The sequence below is a fragment of the Etheostoma spectabile genome, chromosome 11, assembly GCF_008692095.1.
Source record: "Etheostoma spectabile isolate EspeVRDwgs_2016 chromosome 11, UIUC_Espe_1.0, whole genome shotgun sequence".
In the NCBI taxonomy this organism is placed as follows: Eukaryota; Metazoa; Chordata; class Actinopteri; order Perciformes; family Percidae; genus Etheostoma; species Etheostoma spectabile.
The window spans coordinates 10,230,000-10,245,829 of NC_045743.1; the positions used below are offsets into that span (position 1 = coordinate 10,230,000).

Genomic DNA, 15,830 nt, shown 5'->3' on the forward strand with positions numbered 1-15,830 from the left:
TTTTCTTTTATTGTTGAAGATAATTTGTTTCATAACAGTTCCAGTGGAAGTTTTGCCCCTGTACTAACCATGATGTATGTAATTTGTTAGCCATTTAATTAATTATGATTAGAATTAGTGAATGTACAGCTTGTTTTGACAGATGGTTCCCATCAGGGAGACCTTTGCACAATTAACTTATAATCAATTGCATCCCATTTTTTTCTTCTTCTGTTTGTTACATCTACAACTTTGTGTGGAAAATATCCGTATATGCATTAAATTAATGTTTTACTCGGAATACATCAAACAAGCAATTATCTATAATTTGCCCACTAATACAAAGCAGATAAACAACTTTGATTAATTTCATGCTTTGTGAAATACCTGCAAGCTAGTGCAGACTGCTCACAGTGATTGTTTTATCAGCGTTTAATTATTCTGTTTAGCTTCTTATGTCTACTGTTGGATATATTCATGGCCTTCTCAAATCCAAATGGTTTCTCCCACTAAATGAGTACCATAACATATTTATTCATCGCTTTGCTGCAGATTTGACAATTTCCTCAGACACTGTATCATTGTTGTCACACTGACTGGCACACTTATAGTCTTAACTGTCTTGTTGTTGTTTGTTAACATATAATCATACATGTATTTCATCATTTCTAGGGCTTGACAAAAGCGTATCTGTTATCAAACTTCAAAATTAAAAAACCTGGGCAGCTATCAGGGTGGCCCTCCTGTTGTACTCGTTTTAGTCCACAAGATGGAGCTTTAGTTCTGTTCATGTTATGCATTATCTGGTGGGATGTCATTTGGCTTCATGAAGGAATTTGCAAGGAGGACTCATGTTGTCTTATTCCCTTTGCAATATATCCCTAAGTTGAAAAAAAGCATATAAAGTGCACATGACAAAACATGCACCACTGAAATATCATTTGTTTTAATGGATATTGAAAATGTATGTACATGCAATCATAAAAAGAGTGATCAATTATGTGACACAGGTGTAGGTGCATTATTTTATATCATCGCATGCGGCCCCTGTGATTATGTTAGGTGTGTGTTTGCATTATAAACTCTTGTGTTCCTTTAGTAATGGGTTTATAGCAAATGTGTATTAATTCTGTCCATTTCTTCTTCAGGCTTGAAGGAAATAGATGCCAAAGTGCAAAGGAAGCCATTGCACCTTCCACAGTGTACAGGTACAAAATTCCCTTTGTGACATGACTGTATCTCTGTTTTTTTAGAATAAACAAAGAGAGAAAGAATAACACAGGGCTGTGGTTTAGTTTTCATTAAATGCTGTTAGGATTAAATACCGTTAGCTTAAAAAAAACATTTCAATGATAATAGTAAACTTTTAAAATAATAATAACAATTTAGCTGTTAATCTATCATTCACCAACACCGTTGGAGCGTCTATACTACAGATCAGGCCATAATTCAATTTAGTCTTCTTTTGTACACCCAAATGTTTCATCAAATAAGATACAAGTTTAAGGAGTCCACGGCTTTTATCATTTTTTTCCCAGGTGACATGAAGGTGATACTGATTTGGCTCTCACTGGACATGACTTAAGGGCTGACATAAAAAATAACTACATAATTTGTCTCAATCCAGAGGGCTGACTTGGCATGGACAGCAGCAGTCCTAAATGTCACCCTATAATGAGTTCTGGCCAAAGGTACACAGTTAGGACAGTGCCCGCTGGCACCTGGGATGCCCACTGGCTAGCTTTTTACCCCAAAGCAATTTGGACAACCCCAGTTTTCTTTGTGAACAATGCTGTACGCGATTTGCATCCAAACAAAAAGTTTCAGATTGTAAAGTTTCATTTAACTCTGGCAACAGAGTCATAGAAAAAAAAAAGGAACTATATTAAGTTAAATAGTGCAAGATAATGAGTAATAATTTGATGTAAAAAAACAACAACAATAGAAAAGAGTGAATAGAAAGTTGTTTATAAAACACATGTCAAAATGGAGTAGAATATATGTGAATGAGCTATATTGTTACATGTTGCAGTCTTCTATGACTAAACCTTAAGTTTTATGGAGATAATGCATTGATGTCATGGACTTTATTGCAATGATCATACATCACTTTGAACAATTCACCAATTTTCTGTCTTCTCAAAAGTGAATGCAGAAAGACTTTCAGTTTTGAGGAACTTGACTTCTTTTGTTTAGCTGGTATGAGACCTATTGGCAACATGCAGCGCTTATTATCTTACAAAGGCTCAGGAGATGAGGGAACATTGTATCTAAATTAACTTTTTCTATTTCCCGGTGAATGAAATCAACTCCATCCTTTTATGTTACTTTTCATCTGCCTTTTGTCTTGTTGCGGAATCTTTTCTCTTTCTCTCTCATTCATCTGTTTTGCCCTTTCCTTGATCTGATAGCATTAAACATATAATTAAGTCATAAAGGAGGGGACTGATGAGTGTAGCAGATGGTAATTGCGTCCTACATTTGAATGAAATGATATGCATTGCTACAATTTACAGCCTTTGCCTCATATTTTATTCAGCAACCTTTTATCTCTTTTCCTGCAGAATTATTCTGCAATAAATTTAGACATCTTATCAATAGCTGGAGTGATAGTGGCAGAAACATGGGGAAAAATGAGCCTCCGCTGTTTTATGCTGTTTAAAATAATTTTCCATAATAAAGGAGCTATCAGAGCTGCTCTATCACTGTAGAGGGGCAGATATTCCTATTTCTAGTTTCTAGTGCCCTTGGTTTGTGGACAAGCTGTCACTCTCCTGTTAGTCTGAAGAAATGTGAAAGGACAGAAGATTGTTTTACTAAAGTTCAGCTGAGGCACAGTGAAAATAAAACAAATATAACATCTTGGAAAGCTAGTTGCAAGTTACTATACAGTTTTTCTGCATTTTTTTATCTTGTACATTGTTTATGGTTTTAATAAGTTGCGTAATATTACTTTCCTGATCTGATTTGAGTTAAAGAGCTTTCAGGGTCAAGCTTTGTGGGTAGAGTAACAAATGCTATGTATGTATTGATGAAGTGGATCCGATCATTGATCGCAGAGGAAAAGTCGTTGCCAGCAGGATTATGTCACCAATCTATTCTAAAAAAGTAACGGCCAGTTGGAAACTCCAACTCGACCCATCAATGGTGTGAATTCATCACTCACTCACTCACTCACTCACTCACTCACTCACTCACTCACTCACTCACTCCATCACTCACTCACTCACTCACTCAAAGTCCCCTGAGTAAATTGAAAAATCAAAAGCACCACAAGTTACTATAACAGAGACTCAACACCTTTCAAACTATGTCAACAAAACCTGAAATTTGCTACCTTCATTAATATAGGAATTGTTGCAGGATGTGTTGCATTAGACTGCATTAGTTGTAGCTACCTGTACCTAATAAACTGACAGTGAACAATAAACTGTGTAGATCTAGCTCTGCTGTCCTCTTATTTACAGTGACAACTCAGTGAGAAACATTGTGATGCCAAAAAAGTAGTAAAACTGAGAGATTTTGGTTGTTCTAATTATTCTTTCTAGGTACATTTTGTCCATGAAACAAACATTAGATGATGCATCACATATCATCCAACTGTAAGATGGAGCCCTTCCTTATAGGATAATTTTTACCTACTTACTTATGAAAACTTAACTCCTGTGATGAGCAGAGCAGTTGAGTGGAGTAGTGCCAGAAGGAGCTTTTTGTTCCATTGACATGCTTTCCTCTCACCAGTCCCTGGTGAAGTGCTGGACTCCACTGATATTTGAGAACTGGTAGCTGGGGCGATATAGGTTTAATTCTCATGTTCCTCCCAACCTGCCAAGTACAGGCGTTGGGTGCCAGCTGGAAGGCTTTCATATGAGGGTGTATGGAGGGGGGGAATTTAGCAAGGACAGAAGAGAGGAGGGCAAGTATACAGTACAAACACAAGTGTCTCTAGACCTTGAAGGTGCTACAGAAGTGCTTTCCACATCTAGACACCCGAGGCACTTAGCGTTTAGTCAGGATGCAGGTCCATTACCTTTAGTACAAGTACTTATGTTTGGTCGCCTGTTTTTACAGCCCTTGTAGCTTGAAAGGAATCTACCCAGGGTGACCCAACTCTATATATTGATGCCTCCTGAGTTTCCACTTGCTGGTTATAGACTGGAAAACGCAGATAATGTGTTTGATCGATCAACGTGAACAAATTTCATTTGTTGGGATCAATAACAGTTTACAGTTGACAGAGCCCAAAGAACTACATTTATTTGAGCTTTTTGATTGAAGCTGTCCTGGCAAGCCGGCAATGTGAGGTGCTCCAGACTGGGCCTATGTGGCAGGCATGGACTCTTCTGTTCTATTATTGCAGCAATCTGTATTTAAAAGTAATATCAGTGTGTGCTGCATGGCTCGGGGCAAAAGGCACCAAACCAATCTGATATACAGCATGTGTTTCTTTTCGGTTCCTTGTGATGTGAATTAGAATGTGAAAAATAACAATTCCCTCACATTTTTCACTGGGATCCATTTTTTCATTTGAGAGCATAATGATTAGATTTTTTTTTTTATTTTTCCAGCAGCATAAGTTGTATTATGTTTTCACTGTGTTCAAAACATAATAGAAAAGTGATGTGGAACCAAAAGGAAAAAGAGGAAATTAACTGATGTGCAGAAGAAAGACGTTTCCATGGTTCAACCTTTTGCAGTTTTCTTCATGTTTCTGCTTTTCATGATCATGCTCTGTGGAACGCCCTGAAGACATGAGAGCCCTTGCTCTGTGTCATACAGTTTCAGGCCAGGTCGCTACTATCTGCACACGCAGACACAACAGCATGAGATGGGAAGTCCACATGGATAAGCATTTACTATGGTAGGTGTTGCTTCAGGCAAGTGCTATTCAGGGGGAATTTACTGTTTATACACCGTTGTTACAGCAATAACCTTCTTATAATTTCTTTATAGATGTTTTTGCAAAGCTTTGTATTTCAGTGTAGTAAACAGGCTCATGTTGGCTTTAGCATGAAGGGACATTTCATTATGGATATTTGACATGTTTTACCAAACTCAAAGGAATAGTGTGGTGATCATTTTTATATTGTCAACAAATTCAGTGAAAAGACTAAGACCAACAATGTATTGATCAGAGTACTTATAAGTATTGCTTGTGTAGCCAGTTTAAGCCGCTTTGCCATAGACCTCCATTGTCTTCTATTAAAATCACATCAATGAACTACAATATTGCACTGGGTGACATGTTACTTTATTATGATCAACAGGAAGTTTATTGTAAGTTAATCACACAATCAGCTGAAAAAGGTTATCCCAAAAATGCAGAAAAGCATTTGTTAAGAATTAAAGTATATGCATTTTACATCTTCGGTAGTAATTTAGATATTGATTATATTTTAATCTCCAATACCCGATTTTGTATTCCTCTAGGGGGCAGCAGAAACAAGCTGTAAAAAGAAAATCACTGACATATTATCACCTTTATGCTAATATGACAATGTGTGTTTTCATAAATACGAGCGATCCCTTTGCATTACACAAGCTGTAGTCAATGGATCTATTTTTATTTAAAAAAAAAAGAAGACAATTGTCACCCCTTCAAGGATTTAGATTTGAGGTCTTTCAATGACAGCCAGCATCAAAATGAAAAATGTCCACAAAGAAAATCTTAATCTGTCACTTCTTATTTTGCAGTACATATAACTTGAATTTTTCTCACCCTTAACATTTTACTTTACTGTGTGACCCCAGTCCATTTTGTGACCCCAGTACTGTAGACTAGAACAATAATGACCAATGATAGTGTAGTGAAGATGGCACCTTTTGGCAATCCACTCTTACTGCAGGCTCAGTGTGTGATTGCTGTGCGGCTGTATTCACAGGGAAGGGCATGGACTTAGATTGGAGGACAATACATTAAGACTGCTGGTCCCTATGCCTTAGATTTGGCACAGGTTAGGGAGAGGCATGAGATGCATATTGTTTGTGTTCATTTGAATAAGGACAAATGTCAGATTTCCATAGCTTCGGGCAGCCTGCATGTTAGATGATCAACTCTTTTGGGCCCCTGGATGTGGGGTCATCAGTAGCGCTTCCAGGTCACTGTCACTGCATGCCGGTTTGGGGCCATAATTGACCTTTTGACAGAGCGCAGGGAGACAGTATTTCTCTAAGGGCAGGAATAATCACTTTAGATTTACTTGTGGCTGAGCTCATGTTAGCTAATTAAAATGTTTATTCTATTAAAAATTAAATTTGTGATTATGAAAAAAAATATTTAAAGTTGTTTGATATTTTAACAGTTTAAAAAAGTGGTTAAAAAATGATACAAAACAATACAAATCAATGGGAGGTAATTCATCTTTTGTTTTGCATGTGAAAAGACATGAGTCGTCTCACATCTGTTATGCTATGGCTAAAAACATGGCTGCAGTGCATTAGTCATTTCTGGTGTTTTCCAGTCATTTACTTTCATATGTTTAGTTAGCATTTTTGTTATGTGTGAACAAATGAGTCAGTACTTCTCATGGCATACTGTAAAAGTGCCATCATTCCCTGTCATTGTAGTGTGTATGTGGCTGCAGAGAAAGGTTAAATACAGCCCGTATCCCACAAGCCCTGAATCTCCCTTAGGCTTCTTTTCCGGTCCAGGATCTCCAAAGAAGCGTGCGTTTACCCTTCACTGTGCATGTTATTTCTCACAAAACAGCACCCACGGCCATGTCTATGTCTTCATAGCCCTTAACATTAACTTTCATTAACAACATACTCTGCTTACATAGGATATTTGCTCATCCCGGTACCTTTTTCTTTTCTAATGCTGTTACATTTATTTCGCAATTTTCTTCTCCTTCCCCTTCCTCCTCTTCTAGTAGTGCTTTTCTTTTTCTTATTATTCTTTATCTAAATGATGGCATGCGTGCCATTGTACTTACTTCCCAAGCTATCACATGATGCTAAAAAACGTGTTTCTCTTCATTCACATAGTGCTTCAAAATGCTACAATGTTATTTTCAAGCTTTATTTATCAAACCCAGTGTAGAAAAATGCTTCCAGCATCTTTGCTGGGATCTTGAGAGTATTTACAAAAAAAGCAGCAAGAATGCCAGGGGTCAAGGCTTTGAGACCAGGGTATTACATTATTAATTAAAATACAAGTTGCCTTGTTGCCCATGGGTATACAATGTAACACACTTGATTGAATCAGGTGGTGGCAGCCTAGCCCTTTTGTATTTTGCGCTTGAAGGGGCGAGAGAAATTTGAGCTCGGCTGTATAACTCTACACACAAAAACATGTTTTGAGAAACGGTTGAGAGCTGTCATTGTAAGCTATGGCAGATTTAAAATGCAGTTAAATTCCCATGCAGGAGCCAGAATTGATTCATCAATTTTTTGCTCTTATTGTAGAACTCAAATAGCTTTGTATAAGTTTGAATGAGTCCACTACTTTCATTTATTAATATCCTACATCTGTTCCATGAGACAAATAATCCGTGAGTTAAATACTATGTAAGTATAAAATTATCATATCTAAATCTTTCCTTTTCCATTTCCGTCTTAATTGAGGTACTACAAGTCATTCATTTAGTCCTTTTTTGGTGTGTAATGCGTGTGTGAACATTTGTCCAACCTCATTTTGCCAAATTCAAAATGGATGATAAGTTTCATTTTCACATCTTAGAGGGATGAAGGAACATAATTTAAAGGATACTTATAAGCACTTATACAAGGATGAGTTTGTATAAGTGTTTATGATAAAGTGCTATGTAAATGTAAGGAATTACTATTATTACATTAAAAAGTAAATACTGTTTTACAGAGCATCCAAGTTCTGTACAATATTTAGATGTATGATATATGATGTATTATATAGATGTATGATGTATGATATTTAGACTATAGTAAACAACGTCTAAAACAGCATTTTCTGCCATGTCATCTATAGTTGGTTCAGTTAGTTAGTCATGAGATAAGCACAGTCAGATGATTACCAAAACCAGACTTTTTAGTCTGTGAGATGTGGCACATGTGCCTGTTTTTGCTGTAAAGTGACACATACCTTTATTTTTCAAAGATTTCTATATGATTAGTTCTTATTTGCCAACCCTATCAACCCACTAAAACAATATAAGTATGCAAATTCTCTGAAAAAAGCAACAATTTGCACCGTTAACATCTGACTAAACCAACAACCATCAAAAATTCTGTTAAAAAATAGTTTGCAGTCTTATTCTATCACTGCAGCTCAGGAAAGCTGCTTCTCATTTGTTTTTGCCATTATCCAACAACACCTTGATTATTGAGTAGTCTCTAGTTGTGCATACACTATGTAATGGCAACAAATACTAGACAAAAGGTAACTATAATGAGTGTTGGTGAGAGTTTAATAAAGAGGGAGAGGAAAACCCTATATGTGCTTGGCCATCCCTTGATTCCTACTGACCTCCAGTCTAGGTCTGTTAGATGTAGTGCAGGTCATTGCAGACAAACAAACGATGGAAATATCAAAGCCAGCCCAAGGCCTTTACATTTGGTTTTCTGCTCCAGGTAATCACAGTGTGTAGATCAGTGCGGAGCACAGCTGAGGCCTTGTCTTCTCCTTAGCCTTTCTTTTATTTCTCTGTCTTCTTTCATGGGGCTGAATTCTCTAACTCCATTACTGCAGTCATAAGCAAATCGCAGTTAATGTTGTACTACAGCGTGGCTACTAATATCCAGAATGGCAAATTCTAATGAAATGTCATTAATTGGAATAGTGTCAGCCAATACTGATACTGCATATTCAGCTCATATTCTTTTTTAAAGAATAAAGAGCTGAAAGAAAACCTGACAGTGAGTGGAGTGATGGTACCGTCTAACCATTAGAGATAGACCTGGATCCATCTGGAAACAAAATATTTGTCAGTTAAGCAGCCCAATTGTGTGAGATCATAGCTGGCTGTTCAGCATGCATGGTTCTGAAGTGTATCGAGTGGCACAGCTGAGTGAGTCGAAAAGTCTGTGGTCTATTGATAACTCGCGCCTGTTTTAAAATCCTGGCACAACAATGCAACTAGGGCCTTGTGTGCTCCGCTGAGCAACAATACCTTCTCTCACTGGCAGCTTCAGTGTAATGATGACAAACAACAATAAAGGAGCTCTTTTTCATAGGCCTCTCATTCCTGCCACCTTTTGATAAGAATATTTTTTTTAAGTTTATCCAGAGATAGACTCTGGGTATTTATAGAAAATAAACATATTGTTGTTATTTAGATAAAAAAAAGGACCTTTAAGGAAGATCAATAGACATCTGTTAAATGGAAGATACAAAGACTAACTTCACAGAGACATACCTATCTTTATGTCTTTCTCCTCTTTGTTGCTTCTTGCCCTCATCGCCATCCGCCCATCTACCCGCACACACGGACGCACGCACGCACGCACGCACGCACGCACGCACGCACGCACACACACACTCATATTTTCGCAGTCTTCATTTCTCCAGCCTTGTTCCTCTCCCTGTCTGTCTCAGTGTGTGTATAGAGCTGGTTGGCTGGGCCAGTAGCTGGGAGGTATGGTGGAGTGTAAGCAGTGTTGATGTGGATGGCCCCTGGTCAGAGGCCAGGGCCTGGCTGTTAAAATGCAGCCTCTTTTGTGCGTCAGAGCCAGCATTGCCAGTCCTATTCCACCCCTGTCGCTAGGGGTGGGGAGGCATTTACCCACCACATGCATTCATTCCATTGGCAGTGCTTGATGCAGGGCTAAATGGCATTGTTACAATGGGCCTCTGAGAAGTGTTGACAGGTCCATATGCTAATTTTAATGAATACAAGGGAGCTGTGGTTTTATTCACCTCAACTCAGCTGCAGAATCCTATCTGCACCTACACTAGCAAATATAATTGCAGCAAACTCAAATGAGCTCATTAGAAAATGTATTGAATTTACACATTATTTCCAGTAGTTAAGCTGAGTTATTTTCCCCAAGGACTCAATTACATACTCATTTGTGACTCAGGTAAATGGCTTTCTGTGTGTGACTTTTTCAACTGCAAAATTGTAGTCACTGAATAATTTGTAAGAAAGCTGTTGTACAAGCACATCTATTGACATTCATTTGTGTGAGGATTTCAAAACTGAAAAAAACTGCAGACAAGATAACTACTCGCTTTTGTTCTTTTATTCACTTCATTTGATTAACTCATAACATTTCATTCACTCGTGAGTTATTTGATCATGTGCTCATTTGTCTTCAGTGGGTTTCCTCATAATGTTTTTGCTCACAACAGCCATGTTGTCTTTCTGACACATGTAATTTCATAAGTGAGCATGTGGATGAACTTTATCTCGTCAAAAGTGCGAGTGCAAGTCCTTTTTCACAATGGAAGAAGGACAGAATGCTTAATCTAAAAAAGACCTGGTGAGTCAGGGTTCAGTATCAGGGATTATGCCAGCCTACTGCACTCTGAAATGAAAGTGAACATTCATTGAGTGACTCACTTCTTGAACCATGTCCTCCCTGAGCGACAATGAGGATATTGTTGCAGGAACGGACATGGTGTGGAAACTATGTGACAAAGAGGAGTGCCCAAAATTTGAATTCCTTGTTAAATTGCTGTTTGGCTGTTTGTACTGTATGAAAATGGCCTGATTTGCTGGAAAACAACAACGAATTGTGGATGGGTAAGCATAAGGGTTTCCACAGAGCTTTGTACTAGCTTGTGCTGAATGAACTAAAGTGACTCTGGCTCTTGGCAGGGTTCCCAGGAGCACATTGAAGACAGTTACAGGCAGTTGTGGCTGACTTCAGTGATCAAAATGTGCTACTGATATCTGGTGTGCATGTTCCAAAACTAAGTTGTGATCTCTTCATGATTGGGAGAGTGGACCATACTGACACTCTTTTTTTTTCTTTATTGAATAGTATATATTGGAAGGTGACAGAGGATATTTTGAAGAGGATGACTTGTCATGTCATAAAGGTCATTCTGCAGATTCAGACTTCAACAGTATCATAAAGCACATTGCTTACTCCTCACTCCACTGAGCCAGCAAGCTGTCCAGGGTATGTAAAAGTTAATTTTGTCTCATTCTCTGCACCTCTGTATTGGGATTTTATGGTATTGTGGTCTGTGCTGGCTGTCCTCGCCTATGGTGTGGCCATGAGGGAAGAGGGACTGGGCCTAGTGCTGCCCTGGCCCTGCAAGCCTCGGTCCAAACACATCCTCTGCACTCAGCTGTAAATATCACTAACAGCTGGTGGCACACAAGTTAGTCGTGCTTAACAAATTACTGGCCTACATGTGGAGGGGCAGGGGGCTTCATTTGTCTCCTTGCCAATAAAGTGGCCATGCAAGAGAAATTTGAAACAAAGTGGTTTATGAAGTTAAGTAAAGAAATAATTAGATTCCGTTTCTTTTCTGTGTAAAAAAAGAGAGATTTTATCAGATGAAAATCTATAGAGAAATAGCAGGGCAGCGTTGTCAAGCATAGTAGATCAACCACCCAAAAGTGAACTCGATGTGAAGACCCATTCCAGTTAAAAACAACAGAAGGTCAAACTTTTTGCAAACACAAACCTGTTTGATCCCACACCTGTCTCAACTCCTATACTCCTCATAGACACAGAGCTCTGTTTAGAGAGATAGGAATTATCAAAGTCACCTTTGAGCTCAGTAGCCCGTCTAGTGCTCATGGTATCAAACATAATGACATTCAGTGTAGCCCAGATCACATTTATGATAGCATATTTGATACAGCTGTACACTGGCAAAGAATGAAGCAGCCTAAAAGAATAACACCCCCCCCCCCCCCCCCCCTCGCGCTTTTTCAGTTTAAACACAATACATTTTCCAGTGTAAATCACTTGTCACTCTATTGCAAATGTAACTGCTCTGATATGAAAAAGAGAGGTGGAGAGAGAGAAAGAGAGAGAGTAAAGATTATCTTTTGGGCCATTTCACTGGCACCGTTGCGTGACAGAGACTGACAGCTCTTTCAGATGACTGACAGGTGTCCTTTGAAATGCTGGTGAAGCAGCTTCTGTTCAGACTGTTGAAATGCATATTTGGAGCTCTTATCATAAAGGCATGGATGGCCCAGATAGGTGCCGTTAACATTGCAAATGGCTCCAGAATTATTCATTGTCAGTGCTGCGGGAAAGAATGAGGGGGGGTGAAGTTTGATTATTCTGCTCACACAATGGCAGGGTGCTTAATGATTCCTCTCCACCTTGGCAGCGGCATGTGCTGACTTCAGGCGCTAGCGGCGGGTGACACAGGTCTGGCCAAGTGTTAGAGCAAGATCATACGTCCGGGCCCCATTTTAATTTCTAATACATTAATCTTTTCCTCACAGATCCTCCATGAATATTCCAGGGCTCCTTGTTTGTCGGGAAGGCTGTCTCCCTTTCATCTATTCAGGTGGTTTCATTCACTGTGAAAGCCAGCTAAATGGACCCGATCAGTCAATGACAACCGGGATACAATAGAGCCCAGTAACACGTCCCTTTTCTCCTTTCAGCCTTCTGATAGACAACCCTGACACCTGCTCCCTGGGGAGACCCTCCGCCAAGTCAGCGCACTGTTCCTTGAGAGACTTCCCTTACTTTATCAGCCCATAAAGGATTGTCACAGGTGACTATATCAGCTGAGGTATGGAGCTGCTCCCTCTGACCTGCACTGCCGCAGAGAGGTCGAGGCACCACACGGTCGAGGCACCATGCACCGCATCACAAGCGGATTAAGGTGGCTTAAACGCTGTCATACAAGCAGACTCAGTGCTTCACACTTTCTAAAAATGTTAAGCCTTTGTTCTCTTCCATTAATTAGCATTGTCTTAAGTTCATTAGACCACTGCTCACGCTGTTACTAATGAGGCAGCGTAGACCACCTACATAGCTGTAGCTTTGTAGTGCCTGACCTTACAATGGCTCCTGCGCTTTCCTGTCCATTGTATAATGGCATACACAGAGAATGCAGAAACACAGATACAACCCTGAGACTCATTAATGTTTCAACTTGTAAATTTAATGATCATTTGGTATTAAACAACTGCATAGATATGTTTGAAGATGATAACACTAAATGTCCTCTTGTAATATGTTAATTGATGTTGATTTATAATGGTGACCAGTTTTCCTCCTCTGTTAAGAGCTGAGGTTGACAGTGTGAGATTAACAGATTTTTTTGTGGTTTCAAGAGTAGTATAAAAGTTATGGTGGTTCTCTTCTTTTCTAAAAGGTAATTTAGGCCTTGTGCTTGTTCTTTATGAAAATGAGCCCATCAGTCAAACCTCCCCTTTTCACAGCTAAATGAGACTCACAGGGGCCTGTATTCTAGAGCGGCGCCACACAGCACTATAACTCAACATGGAGAACACCTTAACAGTGGAAACTTAAATGTGCATTGGCATATATGGATATTAGAAGTGTCGAGCCCAGTGATGTAGATTGGGTGTCATTCATAATTATGATATCTGATTTTGGCTCAGAATGGGATGCTCTAGAGGGAAAGCGGGGGGGAGAGCACCAATATTTTAATGGAGAGGAGACAGCCTTCTCCCTCAAGGAACATCTTCACTGACACTGGCTGCTGGAAAATTGGGATTTATACTTCCTGTTTTCTATTAATATGGAGATGAATACAGGTGTTCCTGTGTCGTAAAATTAGTTTAGCTCTTGCAAATTGCAATTACACGTGTTGGGAGGAGAAAAGGGATGTCCATGCATTTTCACAGGCAAGAGAAAATGTAAGAAAATTAGGAAAAATATCTAGATTTAAAATGAACATAATAACGTGTAATTCTATCCTCTCCAACCCCCTCAGCCCTGTCTGGCAGCTGTACCGATTTGTTCTGGTTGTGGCTTAGCAGACTAGTACACTTTTCCTTGCTCCTCATGCAAGGAAAATAAGATGTGAACCGTTTCCCTCTTCAAGGGTGAGGACTTGGAAAGGGCTTCAAACCCGGATGTCATCCAAAATTCCCTGCTGTCTTCCTAAGGGGCTTGCGAAGGGCATTGTCAAGCAGAGGACACTGGTGAATGTACCAGCAAGGTGAGGTGGGGCTCAACCACAGAAAAACCCCAAGCTAGCAGCAGTGATCGGCTTATGGCTGGTTCACACTGGCACAGTAAGCCCACTAGGACAAATCACTCTCCTCCATATAAAACTGCATAGAGTAGTGAAGCTACTGTACACAAGCAGACCCTGAGTACTTATTTGTACCAAATAATTAATTACACAAAGTGGCTAGTCTTGCTCTCTCCGGTAAATTTATTTGTATAGCCCTTAGAAGAATAGTTCAACATTTTGGGAAATACTTATAATACACATAATAATAATTCCCTTTGCAGTGTTAAATAAGAAGATAGATACCACTCTCAAGTCTGTTTGAGCTACCCCCAACAGCTGGTTAGCTCAGTGTAGCACAGAGACTGGAAACGGAGCTAGCTTGGCTCTGGCTAATCCAAAGTTTAAAAACAACACGTTGTGGTTTTACAGGGTGTTATGTGCTGGGGTATTTATTGACCAAGCACAGTAAATTCATTGAAACTCTGCTGGTTTCCTTGAAACATGATGCTTTGTTTTTTATGTGGATTAAACAAATTAGTTAAGGAAATGCATTTCCAGCAGAAACTAAACTGGATTAATAGCTTAAATCTGTAAGAAGTTGAAGTAATGATAATAGTTGAAAAAGTGGGAATTGTTTTAATTGGTATGAATTTCTATGACAAGTTAAATAACACCACTAATGTAAAAAAGATTTGGAATAATTACAGGTTAAAAGCTAATGCTAAAGCTAAATTTGATTGATGGTTAAAAATGTGTTAGAAGAAGGTGAAGTTGTAAGAAAAGTAATAATTGTTTTAATTAATATATCTTTAACAGTTGAATAATAGCCATACTGTATGAAGATGTAGGTGTTACAACAGTGGCACAGCAGTGGCATGTGTACAACATACTACGCCCAGACAGCCTAAACTATAGGTGGCATAAGTTAAATATTCTCATCTTCAGCGCTGCAAGTCCTTTGGAAACGTATTGATATGAAAATGTGTGTGGAAAAATTTTAAAATGCAGGCATATCAGCAATTCAAAAAAGTGGTTTGCTGTGCCTTTGCGTGGAAATGTCAAAGATGTTTAACATGATGTTTAAAATGCTTAAATGAGCACATTGGCTGAAAGTAGACTAGCATACCTATGTTTTGATGTATGTATGTCAAGGAAAGATTGTGGGCGAGAGAGCAAGTTATAGAGAAGGGGCTAAGATATTTTTTTTAAGGCTCCGTGCTCTAGCGAGGACATCACCCACTAAAGTCACGCAATACACACCCATTATAAACTTCCTGAAAAGAACACAATACTTAAACTTAATTTTCATAAAAAACTGTTAAAGATATCAAACTGCTGAGATAGAGCCTAATAGCTGAAGTTTTTGTGAATGGTTTAAAGTTTGATTGGTGTCTGTAGGTGAAAGTATGAAGTAGGAGATAGATTTTGAAGTACATTTGAAGCCTGCTTAATATTTAAAAAAGTATAGTTGGCAGAACAAATGTTGAAGAAGCCCCATCATGTGCATATAGAGCTGAACATTTTGATATTTTAATGTTTTTTGTAGCAAAACGTGTGCACAAGTTAAAGGTGACCAAAGAAAGTTGAAGAATTAAGAATCGGATAACAATACTATGAATGCTGCTGAATTAGAGATACTGGTAGGTGAGTTTTGTGACATTTGGACAGAGCCATACTAGTTTCCCCCTGCTTCCAGTCTTTGTACTAAGCTAACAATTCAATTCAATTCAATTTTATTTATAGTATCAATTCATAACAAGAGTTATCTCAAGACACTTTACAGATAGAGTAGGTCTAGACC

At 38.7% G+C, this 15,830-nt stretch overlaps 2 long non-coding RNA genes across 2 annotated transcripts; one reads left to right on the plus strand and one right to left on the minus strand.

The window, feature by feature from the left end:
- Positions 1-8,345: 8,345 nt before the first annotated feature.
- LOC116698154 (uncharacterized) lies at positions 8,346-9,593 on the minus strand. Its single transcript, XR_004334135.1, has 2 exons — positions 9,312-9,593; positions 8,346-8,638 (listed from the first exon to the last, which is right to left on the minus strand). It is a non-coding gene; the product is annotated as an uncharacterized LOC116698154 (long non-coding RNA).
- Positions 9,594-12,313: 2,720 nt separating this feature from the next.
- Positions 12,314-12,704, plus strand: LOC116698196 (uncharacterized). Its single transcript, XR_004334151.1, has 2 exons — positions 12,314-12,379; positions 12,480-12,704. It is a non-coding gene; the product is annotated as an uncharacterized LOC116698196 (long non-coding RNA).
- Positions 12,705-15,830: the final 3,126 nt, after the last annotated feature.